The 18,332-nt window shown below is 37.8% G+C and overlaps 1 protein-coding gene and 1 pseudogene across 5 annotated transcripts in view; both read left to right on the top strand.

The window, feature by feature from the left end:
* Window positions 1-7,763, top strand: part of LOC309863678 (uncharacterized protein) — a gene marked incomplete at its 5' end in the record, with an annotated part of 39,197 nt that extends 31,434 nt beyond the window's left edge. For 3 of the 4 annotated variants that reach the window (XR_014311174.1, XR_014311175.1, XR_014311176.1), the window contains 2 exons: window positions 4,789-4,839; window positions 5,447-5,535. Of the gene's footprint in view, window positions 1-4,788; window positions 4,840-5,446; window positions 5,536-7,708 lie in introns of those variants that run through there. The other variant, XR_014311173.1, reaches the window with a different exon arrangement.
* On the top strand, window positions 1,584-17,617 carry LOC309863132 (large ribosomal subunit protein eL8 pseudogene; annotated as a pseudogene). Its single transcript has 3 exons — window positions 1,584-1,669; window positions 6,130-6,247; window positions 17,123-17,617. The product of its transcript is annotated as a large ribosomal subunit protein eL8 pseudogene (transcript).
* Window positions 17,618-18,332: the final 715 nt, after the last annotated feature.

The raw sequence follows: 18,332 nt of genomic DNA, 5'->3' as shown, positions 1-18,332 counted from the left end.
AGGGAAAAAAACAGGATCTGAACGGCATGAAAAAGATAGCTCTAATCACCTGACAGTCTTCAGTGCATCCTGAAACAGGGTTTACAGACCTTGAAGTATTGCAAAGTTCTAGTCTTCATTAAAAACTACAGGAAACTTTCATGTAAGTAGCTGGAAGTCACAGACTCTTCCTCCCCTTGTCATCTTCCTCCAGCCACCTCCCTCCTATCCTCGGAAAAATATCCACAGAAAGAAAACATTTTTTCTACATAATAGTGGGAGATGCATTGCTTATCTCCTCATTATGGGTTTGGTTTTGTTTGTTTGATTGTTTTTGGTTTTGTGTGTGTTTTTTGTTTATTGTGGTTTGTTGTTGTTTTGTCCCTGCTTCCCTGGGGAAAAATGAATGATGTCTCTCATGGGAAAAATAGACATTGAGAGTATCATGCTGGCCCACATTTTTGCAGGGAAGATTGCAACCATCCCCCACTCAACTATCTCATTCCACCTCTGTTTTAGCAAATCTTAGAGACTGATGGCTAAAATCCTGTGATGGTAAAGTCCTCCTGAATCTACTTGAGTCCCAGGGCTTGGTGGCAGAGTGAGGGACAGGGGTCCACTCTGGTGGATAAAGTGGAATTTTGTAGTGCAAAGGAACCTGAGATAAGAGCAGAGAGACAAGAGAAGGAGGAATTGGTGGACAAGGAACATGAATTTAAGGCTGGATGTAAAGATAGGAGTAAAGTAAATTGTCACGGGGCATACCCTCTTTTGAAAAGACATAAGTCCTAAGTGCTTTCCTTCTTGAGATTCTAGGGAAAGTGCAAAACAGACTTTTAATCTTTTTTTCTCAAGTTGTAATTCTCTATTCAATTTACTCTAAGATTCCCAGTAAGACTCTGTATAGACTGTGTGTTTCTTTTCAGACTGATGGGAACAGTGTTGGGAAGAAGAGGGATGAGAACAAGAGAACCTGAGAACAAGAGAACTCATGGACAGCTGTTTTCTGGATATTGGGAGAGATATTTTGTCCCATCACAGTCACTATGATTGAGAAATATTAGATTATTACCCAAAATCACAGAGTTGGTGAACAAAGAATTGGGACCTAAGCCCTTCTAAATCCAAGTCCAGCCTTACACTTAACCTATAAAATGTTTTTCACTTCGATGTATTGTTATAGCTGAATTGTGTCCTCCCCAAATTCATATGTTGAATTTCAAACCCTCAGTACCTCAGAATGTAACTGTGTCTGTAAATAGGTCCTTCAAAAAAGTCACTGAGGGGGACACCTGTGTGGCTCAGTGGGTTAAGCCTCTGCCTTCGGCTCAGGTCATGATCTCAGCGTCGTGGAATCAAGTTCAGCATTGGGCTCTCTGCTCAGTGGGGAGCCTGCTTCCCTCTCTCTCTCTCTCTCTGCCTGTCTCTCTGCCTACTTGTGATCTCTCTCTGTCAATAAATAAAAAATTAAAAAAAAAAAAAGAAGTTGCTGAGGTAAAATGAGGTCATGAGTGGGCCATAATCGAATATGATGGTGTGTTTATAAGAAGAGATTTGGACACATACATGCACAGAGGAAAAGACCATGTGAAGACATGGGGGGAATGGCCATGTTGAAGCTAAGGAAAGAGGCCTCAGAAGAAACCAATACTCCCAACACTGTGATCACAAACTTCCAGCCTCCAGAACTGTGAGGAAAACATTTCTGTTATTTAAGTCACCCGGTGTGTGGTATTTTGTTGTGACAGCCCCAGCAGACGAATACACACTTTATTCTGGTTTGCCACTTTTCTGAGACAGAATGAAGAAAACAAAAGCAATATTCACCCTGAAGAGCATTTTTCAGGTTGATTTAGAAATGTGTGGAAATTGACATTGTAAAGGAAATGCCGAACTGATCTTTGGCTATGCCAACTAACAATTGATTTTTTTCTCCCTTTTCTATCCTGTGATTAATTTATTTTTCCTCAGAACAAAGGAAAAGATGCATTCTAAATACATAGCAGCAGCATTATAAATCTTGATTTAAGCTGGGTCTGCACAGTACTCAGCCAGTGCTCCAAATTCTACTTTTACTGAAGCCAGAAGCATATTATAACAATGTCAAACAAAATACCATTGGATCTCAGAATATGTGTCTAATTTATGAGTTTTGTGGTTTTTCACACAAGCTTGAGGTGAAAATCAGTTTTTAAGAAACTGTTAAATCACCAAATGGGAAAGGTCTTATTCAAATATATTGCCATGAAACACCTTTAGTTAGATAGAGAGAAAATGTGCTTTATTCTAGGAATATAATCATTTCAGCTATGATGCTTGTTTTAAAAATGTGAGTTGTTTCTTTTTTAAAGATTTTATTTATTTATTCGATACAGAGAGAGATCACAAGTAGGCAGAGAGGCAGGCAGAGAGAGAGAGTGGGAAGCAGGCTTCCTGCTGAGCAGAGAGCCCCATGTAGGGCTCAATCTCAGGACCCTGGAATCATGACCTGAGCCAAAGGCAGAGGCTTAACCCACTGAGCCACCCAGGTGCCCAAAAATGTGAGTGTTTTGATGTGACTGATGTGTTAGGAACAACTGGAACACCACACTCATTTCATGTTTGCTTATGCACAACCTGGTGCATAAGAAAAACTAGATAAACACAGAAAACTGTGCTAGCTGAAGAAAGAGGGGTAGAAAAACACCCACCCATATACACAAACCTCTGAGAGTCAACCAGCTGGCTCTACTCACTGCATGTTAGGAGCCATATCTATCCACATCTGGTGATAGAATTTCCTGTCCAGTTTGACATAACCCTCTTCCACCACTCCACAATAACTCACAAGCTACAGGCCTTCCAATGCCCACTTACACAAGCACACTTGGGTCTTTTTCAGGGTCAAGTGATAAAATTTATCTTATCATCTATGGATTCCTTAACCTTTTAATATATATAAAACTCTGCTGCCATTTTGATTACAGTCCTGTCTTTTTATTCTTTTTAAAATTTAAAATCAATTAATTAACACATTATGGATTGTCAGTTTCGGAAGTAGAGTTCAGTGATTTATCGGTCTTGTATAATACCCGGTGTTCATTATATCACATGCTCTCCTTAATGTCCAGCACCCAGTTTCTCTAACCCTCCATTCCCTTCACCTATCTTTTTATTCTTATCTGTCACTGACAGTTTTGGAGTGTTGTGGCCCTAGCCACATATTCCTGATAGCTCTGTAGTTTCTATAGCGTGATTTTGCATAGTGCAGTGAACTTTGGGAATAAGTATATTCTAGCAGCAATAACTGGTTCTTTTTTTTTTTTTAAGATTTTATTTATTTATTTGACACAAAGAGAGAGAGAGAGAGAGAGCACATGCAGGGGGAGGAGCAGAGGGAGCAAGAGAAGCAGGCTCCCTGCTGAGCAAGGAACCCAACGTGGGACTCAATCCCTGGACCCTGGGATCATGACTCGAGCCAAAAGTAGAGGCCTAACCATCTGAGCCACCCAGGCACCCCAGCAATAACTGGTTCCTGAATAGGCATTATCTGACCCTTTGGATGTGTTTATCCATTGTTTTTTTGTGGTTTTGTTGTTGTTGTTGTTGTTTCTGAGATTGTATTTATTTATTTGACAGAGAGAGGGAGTAACAAGGGGGGGTGCAGCAGGCAGAGTGAGAGGGAGAAGCAGGCTCCTCACTGAGCAGGGAGCCCCATGCGGGGCTCAATTCCAGAACCCTGAGATAATGAGCCCAAAGGCAGACATTTAACCAGCTGAACCCCCCAGGCACCCTTATCCATTTTTTCTTATTTTTTGGAGCAACTAGCCCAACCCTCTATAAGTTTGTTCTTTGTCCATAATCCTCCTTAACCAAATCTAAAGTAGACACATGTGGTCTGTGCCCTCCTCAGAGACTGACCATCTTTATTAGCCTCTTTCCTGCTCAAGGGGATGATGTTGCATTAAAAAGAAACAATACAGTGCACCAGTGTAAGGGAATATGATAGTTCCAGCCTATGTTGTAGATGTACTCCTGAGGATAGTGAGGCATGCTCAATTAGAAGAAGGAGAGAAAAGGTATCAGGCAGACATAAATATTCATTACCATAGTCGCTAAAGCAGGGCTGTATGTCCTGACCCAGCATGAGAGCCAGCTCTCACTATTTTATCCTGAACCTCTTTAAATCCTTGTGACTCTCTAAGAATGTATGAGAATAAGGCGGATCTCATTCACGGATAATGCCCCTTCTCCTAAAAATATATCAGCTCAGCTGGTTCTATGCTGGGCTTATCTCCTCAAACAATTGGATTCCTCAACCTCTATTAAGGAGGCAAGTGGAATTCAAGAAATCTCCTTTACTTCTAAACCACCCTGCTCCTGTAATTGGAAGTCTGGGTGTTTTTCTTTACGAACTCCACCTGTAATAACTTGACTTCATTCACCTCTACACGTTCCTATTCCTCTCATAATTCAATATCTCAACCAATAATTATGTTTCTCTTATAAAATCACAAACATCTCAAAATGCAAATTTCTAACCAAGACATTATATATTAAAAATGAGAATGTCACATTGCCTTGTAGAGGAAAGATCATGAAGTCTCACAACTGAGAATTTGGAAATACAAAAAAAAAAAAAATCCACATTTTTTTCATAACAATTCAGGGGCCAATGGTTGAAATTATACTGAGAAACATAACAACACTGGAGAAGAATTTACATATTCTATAAGCATATCATATGGAAAAACTTTATAATCAGAGTGTAACATGAATATAACATTGGAAAGGGATAAACTAAATAATTCTAGTATTTAATATTTTCAGGCAATGATGACCAGATCAATTCACCTGCAAAGAGGTTTCCTTGGAGAACATGTAAGTAATGCCTTTGGGTCAGAGAATTGGAAAGTTCTTATATAGTAAGGACACTAATAAGTTCAGAGAAAATAAGTGACTTTTTAAAGATGACCCAAATAGTGTTAGAGCCTTCAGACCTATTTGGGTGCCCATTCCAATATATTATACTGTGTCATTAGGTGGAAACTTGGTTTTATATAGGAAGACTTAGAAGAAGCAAACTTCTAGCATTGGGATCCCTAAAAGAGCATCACTACATATTTGGAAATAGAATCTTTGTAGATGTAATTAAGATGAAATCATTAGGGTGAGCCTTAATCTAGTAGGACTAGTGTTCTTTTTTGTTCTTGTTTTTGTTTTTAATAAGATTTTATTTATTTATCTGAGAGAGAGAGCCTGAGAGAGAGAGCATGAGCAGCGCAGAGGCACACAGGGACAGGGAGAGGCAGACTCCCCGCTAAGTGGAAACCTGATGCGGGTCTGGGATCCCAGGACCCTGGGATCACAACCTGAGCTGAAAGTAGATGCTTAGGGAACTGAGCTCCCCCCGCCACAGGCACCCCTTCACCAGTATTCTTTTAAGACGGTATTTATAGAGGGAAAAAACATCCATGTGACAATGCAGGCAGAGACTGGTGTGATGCATCTACAAACTGGGGAAACCAAGGATTACCAGCCAACACCAGAAGTTAAGAAAACGCCATGAAGGATTGCCCTGAAAGTTTCAGAGACAGCATGGTCTTGTCAACACCATGATTTCAGACGCCAGCTTCCAGAACAGTGAGACAATAAAGTTCTGCTGCTTTAAGCCTTTCTAGCAAGCCTTCCTCTGGTACTTTGTTAGGGCAGCCCTAGGAAATTAATACAGCAGCTATTTCCACGTTGGAGCAGACATTGAGCCCAGCACGAGAGGGTTGTAGCAGACCTTGTTAGCTACCTAGCTGAAATCCATCTATGTCCCCATCACTTTTCTCCCCCACTGAGAGAACACTGAATGAGCTCAAACACTGAATATCCATTTACCCACCATGTACCTGGCCTCTCCCAGTGATTCCATTTCCTCTACCCGGAATGTTTTGTTTTGTTTTGTTTTTCTTGCACTGAGCACATTTGGCAGTACTGTCCAATGAGTTGTCTGCTGCTGCATAAATCTACTGTGGGTCTTCTGGGGAAGCTTGCTCCCTCTTAATAAGCAACATAAGACAGGATTGACACTCTTCTTTGCCTTTGGACATTATAATGTGAGAACAATATCTAATATCTGTGCAGCTGCTTCCTCCAGCTTACGTGATTGTTCGCGTGATTCAGCCAGGTTGAAGCTATGAAGGGAAAAGCCAAAAAGAATCACAGAATTCAAGCTGGATACTGGCCAGCATGGGCCACTGAATCCACCAAGCCTATTCTGGGCTTCTTGCTGTGCAACAGAGTAAGTATCTTTATGGTTTAGCTAGATTTTCTGTGACTTGTTCCTGAAAGCATGCCAACAGATCCAAATATGAAGGCACCAGAAAGTGCTAGATGTCCTGTGTACTCATTCTTCCGTCCCGGGAAGGCAGAACCCAGGAACCCTCTTTCCGTGGAGCTCTGTAGTTCCAGAGACTGGCTATTGTTTCTGCCAAAGGAAAGCAATTGGATTCCATAAACCAAAAGAGCATTTCTGCATTTTAGATTATTTTATGCAAAATGTATTCGGCAAGATTTTTACATTATTTGGTAGAAGGAGCAGAACAGGAAATATAATAACACATTTTGGTTTATAATAAATGAGAACATGAATATACTTCAGTTTTTTCAACTATTCCTGCTCTAGGAACTGCCTTTGTAACCTATAATGATTTCTGACAATCATTCTCTTTCTAGTCTTCAAATCCTTTTCTGATTCCCTGCATGATTCAAAACCTAAATACTGTAAAAATATCAGTTTGAGAAAAGATCAGAAATTCATTTGACCCCATCATCCATCGGATATTTGAATTCTCTCTGCAGTATCCTGACTGAAAACCATTTGGTCTTTAATTTTCCTGCTAGTGACTGTAAACTCACTCCCATTAAGGGACACCTTCTTTATCCTCAGAGAGCTTCAATGTATGAAAAGTTCTTTTCATAGTTAAAACACCTCTTCTTGGATCTTTTATAAGTGGCCTTAATTCTGGGGCACCTGGTGACTCAGTGGGTTAAGGCCTCTGCCTTCAGTTCAGGTCATGATCCCAGAGTCATGGGATTGAGCCCCGCATCAGGCTTCCTGCTCAGGTGGGGAGTCTGCTTCCCCCCCTCTCTCTGCCTGCCTCCCTGCCTACTTGTGATCTCTGTCTGTCAAATAAGTGAATTAAATCTTTTGGAGAAAAAAAAAAAAAGTGGCCTTAATTCTATCCACTGGCACCACAGAAAAGCTCAACTCCTCTTCCAAGGGATAACCCTTAGTGATGGAGGACAGCCACCTGGTGAGTCATCTGCCGTCGGGAGAGCACCAGTTCTTATCTACAGATAAAAACAAATCTCCAGGGACGCCTGGGTGGCTCAGTTGGTTAAGCAGCTGCCTTCGGCTCAGGTCATGATCCCAGCATCCTGGGATCGAGTCCCGCATCGGGCTCCTTGCTTGGCAGGGAGCCTGCTTCTCCCTCTGCCTCTGCCTGCCATTCTGTCTGCCTGTGCTTGCTCTCTCGCCCTCTCTCTCTCTGATAAATAAATAAAATCTTAAAAAAAAAAAACAAAAAACAAATCTCCATTCTTTACTGCTGCTTTATATAAAACCTGCAAATCACTAAGACAACAGGTGTTAATGGAACTGTCCTGAGCTAATTGGATATATGGTATATGGTCATATTATTCATAGAATATAGGACCTCATTAATTTTTTTTGCTTTTTTTTACATTTCTCTGAACTCAGCCCAGTTTAGAGCAAATTACATGGAAATAACCACCATCAAAACAAAACAAAAACAAATAACTGCCATCACACCCCCACACCCTCCAAACATACACCCTCCAAGATTATCTTTCCAATGCAGTGGATTAGAACCATCCTTTTCTTTAGCCATTATGACTTTATTAATGCATTGTAAGGTTCATTGAAGCTCTTAGCTATTTACCCTCTCTGTGGCTAAGCTCTCAGGCTCTGCTGGAATATTTATATTATGTTCACATTCTCCCCATAACATATTATGTTGATGGCTTTGGCCCATAGTTCCAACTATTTATTACTTTTTGGATTATGGGCCAAACACCCACACATTTCCTATCTCACATGGTTTCATCATTTCTTTAAATTTCATATATGTCTACAGAGCAAATGTGAGCCTCTTCTTTGTTTTTAATCACCCAACTTAAGTTGGCCCTTTCCTCCAAGTGGAGAAATTTAATCTTTGTAGATTTAAGACCCCCAGCTGACATTACTTAAAATCACCTTTATGTTCCAAGAAGGTTTGAAGGATGCCAATGAGATAGGAGGCAGGTGGTGGGAAGTTGGCAGGAGGAATGCTTCTGCTCTGGTTGCCATCTGACCATGTGGACATCTGTCCAGTCATCTTCAGGCTCATGGCAACTTAGCTCTATTACATGTAAGTCCTGTTGTACTATACTTTGTTCCCTTCCAAAAGTCCTCTTCAGAACTTCTTGTCTTTCTGTGACACAATGGACTCTTTGAGCACACGGTTCAGACTGTTGTTCTGTTGCCAATATGGAGCTCGCGGACTCTGAGCTGGGATTCCATGGAATTTCTATCTGCATAGACACAACAGGCAGCCAGAGCTCCTCTACTGACAACTACATTTTCCAGGAGAGGGCACACAGTTTCCCCCCTGCCACATCCCCCTCCACTCATCCTGGGGGGCATGAACTCAGGGGCCCGGCACCATTTATGAAGAAGCTAGCATCACCAAAACTCATATCACTATTCCTCATCCACTTCTCCTTCTCCAACCAGAAGAACCTTTACCTTGGATGCCAGAATGCATGTTCTTTCCTTCTGTGTATTTATACAAATGTATTATCTTATTAGAATACTTCTCTTTTTCTGCAAGTCCTAAACTTTAAACTCAGGAACCAATAAAGAATACTTTTTCTCTGTTCTATATTCCTTCCCTATAGCAATGAATATGGGATTACCTAGCTGACTGGGTGGGGGCAGTGTGTAGCATCAATAGAAAATGGAAATATCAGATGAAAATACTCTAGATAGTATTTCCAAATGTTATAATAATGCCTATAACTTATGACTAATAAATAGTGCTACAGAGAACAGAATTGAGAACAGAGATCTCTGGAGTATAACCAGAAACCAGAAACCTTCCTTTAAGCTAAATCAATTCCTGAATTTTTAGCTATTTAAACAATTTTGATGTTCAAGAAGATATTTTCAAAGATAAAATCTTTCTCTTTGTATATTTGACTAAATAGTGCTAACTCTGCCCAGGGGGCTACTGAAATGTATTCTTTCATATAATAGCTCTTATTATGTGAATATGATTTTGCCCTAATGTAAGCTTACCAACTTTTAATAATCTTTTTATATTCTCTAGGACTTCCAATAATAATAATAATAATAATAATAATAATAATATAAAGTATCTATTCATAGTAATTTAAATACGTAAATTTTTAATTTTTAATAAAATTTTCCATAATAGGAAATGTTCTACTAATTTATTTTTCTACATCCATCAGTTGCAAGGCAGTCTTAGTTTGGAGCACCTAGATGCTCTCAGATAGCCTCTTCACCAACTCTTGGCTGAACTTCTCTCTTAACCAAGACTATACTTTTTAAAAGAGTAATCCTCAGGGCACCTGCATCAGAATAATCTAGAATGATTGGTAAAATTGTAGATTTCTGGGTACCATGTGAGACCTACTGAACTGGCATACAGAGCAGACAATAGAGTCCAGATATTTGCATTTGTAGGCTGCATCCTAAGTGATTTTTGTAAATGATACAGTTCCATGGAAACATTCATTCTATCTATTTTCCATCAAAAAAATTTCTTTCAGCAGAAAAGGTAAAAGTAATATGCCATTTAAGAAATATTTCAACGTTAAAAACAGAGGAAACGGGACTGGAAGAGATTATGCTGAGTGAAATAAGTCAAGCAGAGAGAGTCAATTATCATATGGTTTCACTTATTTGTGGAGCATAACATAGCATGGAAGACATGGGGAGATAGAGAGGAGAAGGGAGTTGGGGGAAATTGGAAGGGGGTGAACCATGTGAGACTATGGACTCTGAAAAACAACCTGAGGGTTTTGAAGGGGCGGGAGGGTGGGAGGTTGAGGTACCAGGTGGTGGGTATTATAGAGGGCACAGATTGTATGGAGCACTGGGTCTGGTGCAAAAATAATGAATACTGTTATGCTGAAAATAAAAAATAAATTAAAAAAAAAACAGAAGAAACTATAAACATGGCTGTTCACTTCCCATATTTCAACAATTGAGTTGATCTGTCCAAGTGAAAAGAAAGGAGAACAAAAAAAGAACAAGGATTAGAACGCATGTATCTTAACTATAATTCTAGTATATCTGTTTAATCTTTGTAGTCAATACCTGCTGGTCCCCAAAACTGTGGGTTTTATTTCCTTTGGAGATCAGAAATCTTTCTGTAGCTTTCACACTTTTATAAGAATTACCTTACTAGTAATGTTTGAGCATCCCTCTAACAATTCGCTAATATTTATTCTTGGTTATATTTCTATAGTTTCTTCTTTTAAAAGGTTTCTTTAAGGACTGCCTTCATTCATCCAAAATGCATTTATTAAGAGTCTTCCCTGGACCAAACACAGTTTTGGGTAAAGGCAATATAGCTTTAAATAAAACATACAAAAAATTCTGCATCATGATTGAGTACAATTTATTGGTCTGTTCTTCTTTAATTATTCATTTGAATTACTAATATTTAACTAACTTTATACTAAGTATTTCGACTTTTTGCTTTTAATATACTTAGTTTTCTCCAAACTTTATGAAATACAACTCCCCAAAGTTTTGGGAACTTATTTATGTTTTCTACCCCGTCTTCTTCCATCCCTTTCAGAAGTAGCACTTTATTTAAAAAAATTCCAAAGAAATGATCACTCATTTGTTGAAATCTCAAGAGTGAAGAATAACTAACAATCAATGGCTGTTATACTACTTTCTGAGAACAGAATGTTGACTAGGAGAGTACATTTTAGAATAAAAGACTAATAAGTTAAAAAGAAAAGGTAGAAAAATATTTACCATGAAACATTAGCCATAAGAGTAATGGAGTGACTTCATTAATATAAAACAAGACTTCAAAACAAGAAATATGACAGGATGAAAGAAAGCTATTTCATAATAATAAAAAGGGCAATGTGTCAGGAGGAATAGCCATTATAAGTACATGATTATATGAAAACAGATCCCCAAAATATATGATGTGAGAAATGACAAATTAAAAGGGGAAATGTATAATTCAACTTTACAACTGGAAATTTAATATTCTGTTGTCAAGAAATGGCATAACAACTAGACAGAAAATCAGTAAGAATATAGAACCCTTGAACAGCATTATCAACCCACTTACCAAATTCTTATATATGGAATATATATGGAACATTCTACCCTACAGAAAACAGAACACATTTGTTTTGTGCACATAGAACATTCTCTATTATAGACAATATGTGAAGACATAAAATAAGCTTAAATACATTTGAAGGACTGAAATCATACAACTTAGGTTCTCTGACCACAACTGAATCAAATTAGAAGTTGGCAACAGAAAGAAAATTGGAAATACATAAAATATGTAGAAATTAAACAACCCTTCTAAATAACTTCTAGGCTGTGCTCACTTCGGGAACACATATACTAAATAGCTTCTAGGCTAAAGAAGAAATCAAAAAGAAAGAGAAAATAAAATATAACAACTGAAAATAAAAATAAAAATGTATTGGATGAAGCTATAGCAGTGATTAGATGGAAAACTATAGCTTTGAATGTTTACATGAGAAAGGAAGAAAGATCTAAAATCCATAATCCTGGTTCCATTCTAAGAACCCAAGAAAAGAATAAATCTAACCCAAAGCTGCAGAAAGGAAATAAATAAATATCAGACCAGAAGTGAATGAAATAGAAAATGTAAAAGCTAGGGAAAAGTAAAAAATAAAATCAAAATCTAATGTTTTAAAAAAATATACAAAATTGATAAACTACTGATGGGAATATAAATTAGTATATTCGCCCACCATTCATGACTCACCACTCATCTAATCCTGATTGCCTTCCAAATGCCCCACCTCTTAACACTGTCATTTTGAGGGGTAGGATTTCAATATATTAAGTTTGGGGGGACACACACATCCCATATATAGCATGTACCAAGCTGAACACAAACATATACTACAACTCAACAGTTATACTCCTACATATATGTTCAACAATAATAAGTAGTGTCAAAAAATATAGAAATATATTCATAACAATTTTGTTTATAACTAAAAACTGGAAAAACCCATCCACAGTGAGTTGGAGAAATATAAATAAACATTCTGGAGAATGTAAATAAACACACACACACACACACACACACTCTCAGACTACTACCCAGCAATGAAAAAGAATAAATAGGTATCACACAACAACTTAAATGAACCTAACAGACATAAAGTTGAACAAAAGAAGCCATGCGCAAGACAGTATATACCATATGATTTATTTAACCTAAAGTTTTCAAACAGACAAATCTAATCTATGGGTACAGTAGTCAGAATAATATTTAACTTTCCAAGGAGAGATTGTCTGAGAAGAGGTAAGAGGAAAACATGCATTCTGAAAGCTTGCTGTTTTCTGTATTTTAACTGGGAAATGATCACACAGGTGTATACATTTCACATACCCATGTTTATCATTTACTGAAAATTCATTCACCATTATAGTTAAAATTTGGCACTTTATTGTATGCAATTATATGCCAGTAATTAACAAAAATTATATCTCTTATATTATAGTAAAGAATAAGTCTGAATAAAAAAGACAAAAATTACAGACATTGATTAAAAATTAAATTCCTAATACAACATTAAATTCAGTGAAAATTGTAGCTAAGATATGATCTCAAAATAAGTAATGCATGAATATAATATATAATATATAATATAATAAAGTAACATGTGAGATTTATGAATATAATAATATTTATTTAGTGAAAAATTAAAGACTTCAAAAACCTAATATTTAAATATTTCTACCAGACCATTTTAGAGGGAAATTGATGACCTTAATAAAACTTAGCTGCCCCCTTCCCTTCAGAAGGGTAAGCAGTGTATATGACAGAATTAGAAAAATAAATCCAGGGGCACCTGGGTGGCACAGTGGGTTAAAACATCTGCCTTTGGCTCAAGTCATAATCCCAGGTCCTGGGATTGAGCCCAGGCTTTCTGCTCAGCAGGGAACCTGCATCCTCCTGTCTCTCTGCCTGCTTCTCTGCCTACTTGTGATCTCTGTCTGTCAAATAAAAATAAAATCTTTAAAAAAAAGAGAGAGAGAAAGAAATCCATAACATTTGTCTGGAGAGCAATTCAGCTCATTGTGAACCCAAATCTATGAATATGCTTACAATAATACAATAAACTCAAATGGAAAGTTTTATTGTAAAATATGTCCAATTTTTTCACAACTACATGACTTATATTATCATCCAAATTTTGACTAAGACTAAAATGTTTTAAGCTCTCTCTCTCTCTTTTTTTTTTTTAAAGATTACATTTATTTATTTATTTGTCAGAGAGAGAGAGAGAGAGAGCGAGAATGCAAGCACACAAGCAGCGGAGTGGCAGGCAGAGGCAGAAAGAGAAGCAGGCCCCCTGTTGAGGAAGGAGCCAGATACTGGACTCATTCCCAGGACTGGGATCATGACCTGAGCCAAATATAGCAGCTTAACTGACAGAGCCACCCAGGCGTTCCAAACTCTTTCTTGATTTAACCAAACTGAGAAACAAAGGAAAAAAATAAATGAAACATTCCAAATTGGTTTGAGTTCACAATACATTAAAGTCCCATTAAAGGAGCTATAAATGGATGGTAATTTATTCAGTATTTGATCCATTTGACATAATTACCCACTTAAGATTTTTCACATTATCCTTCCTATGAAAGCAGGACTATCACAATTTTAAAGTCTTAAGCAAATATAAAACTGATTTTTAGCTGAGTGAAATAAGTCAAGCAGAAAGAGTCAATTATCATATGGTTTCACTTATTTGTGGAGCATAACAAATAGCATGAAGGACAAGGGGAGATGGAGAGGAGAAGGGAGTTGAGGGAAATTGGAAGGGGAGGTGAACCATGAGAGACTATGGACTCTGTAAAACAATCTGAGGGTTTTGAAGGGGCGGGGGGTGGGAGGTCGGGGTACCAGGTGGTGGGTATTATAGAGGGCACGGATTGCATGGAGCACTGGGTGTGGTGCAAAAATAATGAATACTGTTATGCTGAAAATAAAAAATAAATTAAAAAAAAACAAAAACAAAAACTGATTTTTAGGGTAAAATCGTAATGATACATAGGTAAGACTTATTAAACATTATGCAACCTCAGCATTACATGCCTATTATTTCATAGGCATTGTTATTTTATTATTATTTCATATAATATTCATCACAAGTCTATGAGATAGTATTCTTATTATCCCCATTTAAAAGGTGAGAAAACTGAGGCATAGAAAGATTAAGTTGCCCAAGGTCATCAGTTAGAAGTGATAAAGAATTGAATTGTCTAATCTCAAAGGAAATTCTGTAACATAGCGTGGGCTAGAGTTCAGTAATATACCAAGAGAAACACAGTGTATTCTAAATTAAAACGTGAAATAAATACAACATGTGATTTAGTGGTGGCCTCACATTGCCAATTCTGTGGTAAGCCCCCCCAAACAAAGCCACATATGTCCTTGTGATACCACAAACAAGATGATTTAAGAATGATAAACTATTTACCTATCTTGTGCTCCATTTTGCTAGTGCTTCTTCTGGGAGCTAGTTGCCTGATTCAGAAAAAAAGGAGGGGGGCAGGGCAGGAGGACTTTAGATAAAATGGACTAGATAAAATGGTCATTACTAAATCTATTGCAAGTTACCCAAGGATTTTCTAAGCCTTAATATAACAAATTCAACATGCATTATACAAATCTCAGGCACCCAATGGCAGGGCAGTAGTGCTTAGGCTTGCCACCATTTATTAATTCAATTCAGTTTTTCCTGGTGAATAAATGAAATAAGTTTTAAGACTGAACTCCCGTGTGATATAATGAAGTGAGCATGCACCTTGGAATTACAAAAGCTAAGTTTACATGTTTGCTCTGATAAATACTGTGACATCTTGTGTGAATCACCTTTTTGGGCCCAAGTTCCTCATCTACAATTGTAAAATCTGTATCTACATAATAGGGTTGATAGAGTTGAAATGAGAGAGTCATCATGATGCTTAACAGAGAGCCTGGCATAGCAGGTTTCTCAGTAAGTACTATCTCGGAGTCTTATTAATCACATTACTTCCAAAGAGCAGATTGAAATGCATATATTATGTTTTTATAAATTTTATATTTTAACTTATTTTTCTGAAAAAGTTCTACATGCACAGAGTTTTACAATGACAAATAATTATAGGGTATATAGTGAAAAATAAGGCATTCTCTATTCCTTTTCCTTTGCCTGAAATTTCCCCTCAGGAGCATCAACAGTATAAACTTTCAGAGATATCAAATGAATATAAAAGCATATATGCAAATCTTCCTGTTCAGTACAAATGATACCTACTTCTCTACCCCTTATTTTTTCACTTAATTTTATATCTTGGGGATCACCGATTATCAACACTTTTGGGTTTTGACACAATCTAATAAATAGCATGACAACTAATCACCAGACTTCTGAACCAATTGAGTTGGGACAAAAATTACCAGATGGAGAACACAAGACCAGTTTTAAACTAATGAAGAACAAGAGGACTTAGCTTAATGTGAGAACCAAAAGGGCTTGCTGATAACCTCTTCCCCAGTAGAAACCTTGGAACAGTTGATCTGAGAGAACGTTGAACTCTAAGAGGAGACTCCCATTCTGAGTAGAGGTAAAGAACTAAACCAGTTGCCTTTTCTTTTTTCCTTCTCGCTTAGGTTAGTCTATTTTATTTCCTTCTGTTGACAAGGCTGTAATTAATATCCTTGATTGTAGATACATTCTTAGAAATGAAAATAAAGAGTATTTGCTTGTTAAGTTTTCATAGGAATTACCAAATCACTCAGTATGAGAAAAGTATTAAAATACATGTATTAAAAAGACACTCATTTCATCTTCATTAAGTCACTAAAATGTGGGGCTTGTGCCCTGCAGGTCACAGGATGGGATTGGAAACCATTCATCTGTACTATCAATTCAGTACTTCCTATTCCTAATGGAAAAGTGCTTTCAGCTCAAGAAAGATACTCTTTGGCACTTCCAAGTTGGTAGCCAAAGGGACATCATAAGTCTTCTGAGATATAAGTTCCCAAGCCTGTCGACTTTCAGGCACTTCAGCTACCCAACACCCAAAAATCTTTTGCGTTAAGAGCAGCATTTCATATATAGACCCAAAGAGCAGGAACCTAAATCTGGCGAATGTAACCAGAAGGAGAATGAAGGCTTTAAGAACAGCAATAAGTAAAACACACTAATTATTCCTCTGCAGCAACAATTGTAGAAATTCTATTTGGTGAAAGTTTGATGGGTCTTTGGTTTCTTTTCAAAATACAAAGCATATTTTTAAGTAAAAATTCAAAAGGAAAAACGTTCGAATGAGTTTGTCAAACACGTGAAGCACGAGGTATGTTAGTTTTGACTTGGAAAATAATGGTTCTCATAACATTACCACAAAGGTGGTATTTGGGAATAGAATGAATATAGGAAATATGGTAGATTATTTTGTATGAAATGTACTGTGAAGTGCATACTTTTCTAGTCCTAAGCTATTTCTTGAAAATGTAACTACCGGACATCATAATCAATGATGCTAACTTTTCTTTAATACTACAAATTCTACATACAAGTAAACTAGAAACAAAACAAAAACAAACAAATAATATTTGGAAAACAGAGGCAGTTATAATACGAAAAAAAATGAGTTTGAATGTTTAAATGGGACTTCAGTAAGAAAATGGTTCATTCTGGAATTCCCACTTACACTGGGGAGATCTGCAATTAAAGCTTCTCTAATTACTATTTCTTACCATTGATTCCTAGGTTTAGATAATACTACAGCACTTTGTTATTCTCACATTTCATTTTCTATTAAGTAGATCTAACCAGATAATCTAACAAGAAGAAAGATGCCGGCAAAGGGGATGTCCTCACCAAGAGGCACCCCCGTGCTGCGAGCCAGGGTGAACACAGTCACCACACTGTTGGAAAACAAGAAGACCCAGCTGGTCGTGATCGCGCACGACGTGGACCCCATTGAGCTGGTGGTGTTCCTGCCCACTCTCTGTCACAAGATGGGGGTTTCCTACTGCATCATCAAGGGGAAGGCCAGGCTGGGGCGTCTGGTCCACAGGAAGACCTGCACCACGGTCACCTTCACGCAGGTCAACTCAGAAGACAAAGGGGCTCTGGCAAAGCTGGTAGAAGCCATCAGGACCAATTACAATGACAGATACAACGAGATCCGCCGCCACTGGGGAGGCAACGTCCGAAGTTGGTGGCTCACATCGCCAAGCTGGAAAAGGCAAAGGCTAAAGAACTGGCCACCAAACTGGGCTGAGCGGACACGGCTTGATTTTCTGTACATAAACGTAATAAAGTTGTCTTTCAGCCACTAAAAAAAAAAATTTTTTTGGAATTACAAATTCTATTTGTTCATTTAATTGTATATTCATACACTCATGAAATATATATCCTTGGGGCTCCAACTAAGTACAAGGAAAGTACTAAGTTTTAGGGATGAAATGAAGAGCTTGACTAGCCACAGCCCCTTTTGGTTATGGAGGTTACCATAAGAAGTCACAGAAGTAAATGCATAAATGTAATCTTCATTTAAACTATGAAGAAAAATTATGAAAGGATAAGAAAAGATGTAACATTGTGACCTATTAGGAAGTTTCATTTGAGCCAGAACCTGAAAGACAAGTGAATTTTAACCTGATGAAGAATGTCCAAGGCCAAAGGAATGGCACTGAGACCCAGAAGATCATCAAGGCTGAGCACAGAGAGCAGGAGGGGAGGTAAGTGTGGAATAACACCAGAATGGTCATGGAGGGCAGACTAATAGCCTTGTATGCTATATCATCGGTTTTGTTCTTCATAACAGCAAAGGAAAATTTTAAGAGGATTGTGAGCAGGGAGATGACATGATTGCACTTTAAAACCTTGGGTAAAAAATTCTGAAGTGGGAATTTGAGTGAGGCAGAGGAGACTGTTGGGACCAGATTGTCCCATGTCACAGTAGCTCAGGAGAGTTATACCAGTAGTTTGAAAAGGAAGGCTGCAAGTACAGATGGAAAGAACGGCACACACCTGAGAGATATTTTGAGATAAAA

This window comes from Mustela nivalis (genome assembly GCF_964662115.1).
Source record: "Mustela nivalis genome assembly, chromosome: 4".
Taxonomy (NCBI): domain Eukaryota; kingdom Metazoa; phylum Chordata; class Mammalia; order Carnivora; family Mustelidae; genus Mustela; species Mustela nivalis.
Note: the sequence above shows the minus strand (reverse complement) of the source record. Positions and strands in the feature narration are given on the sequence as shown.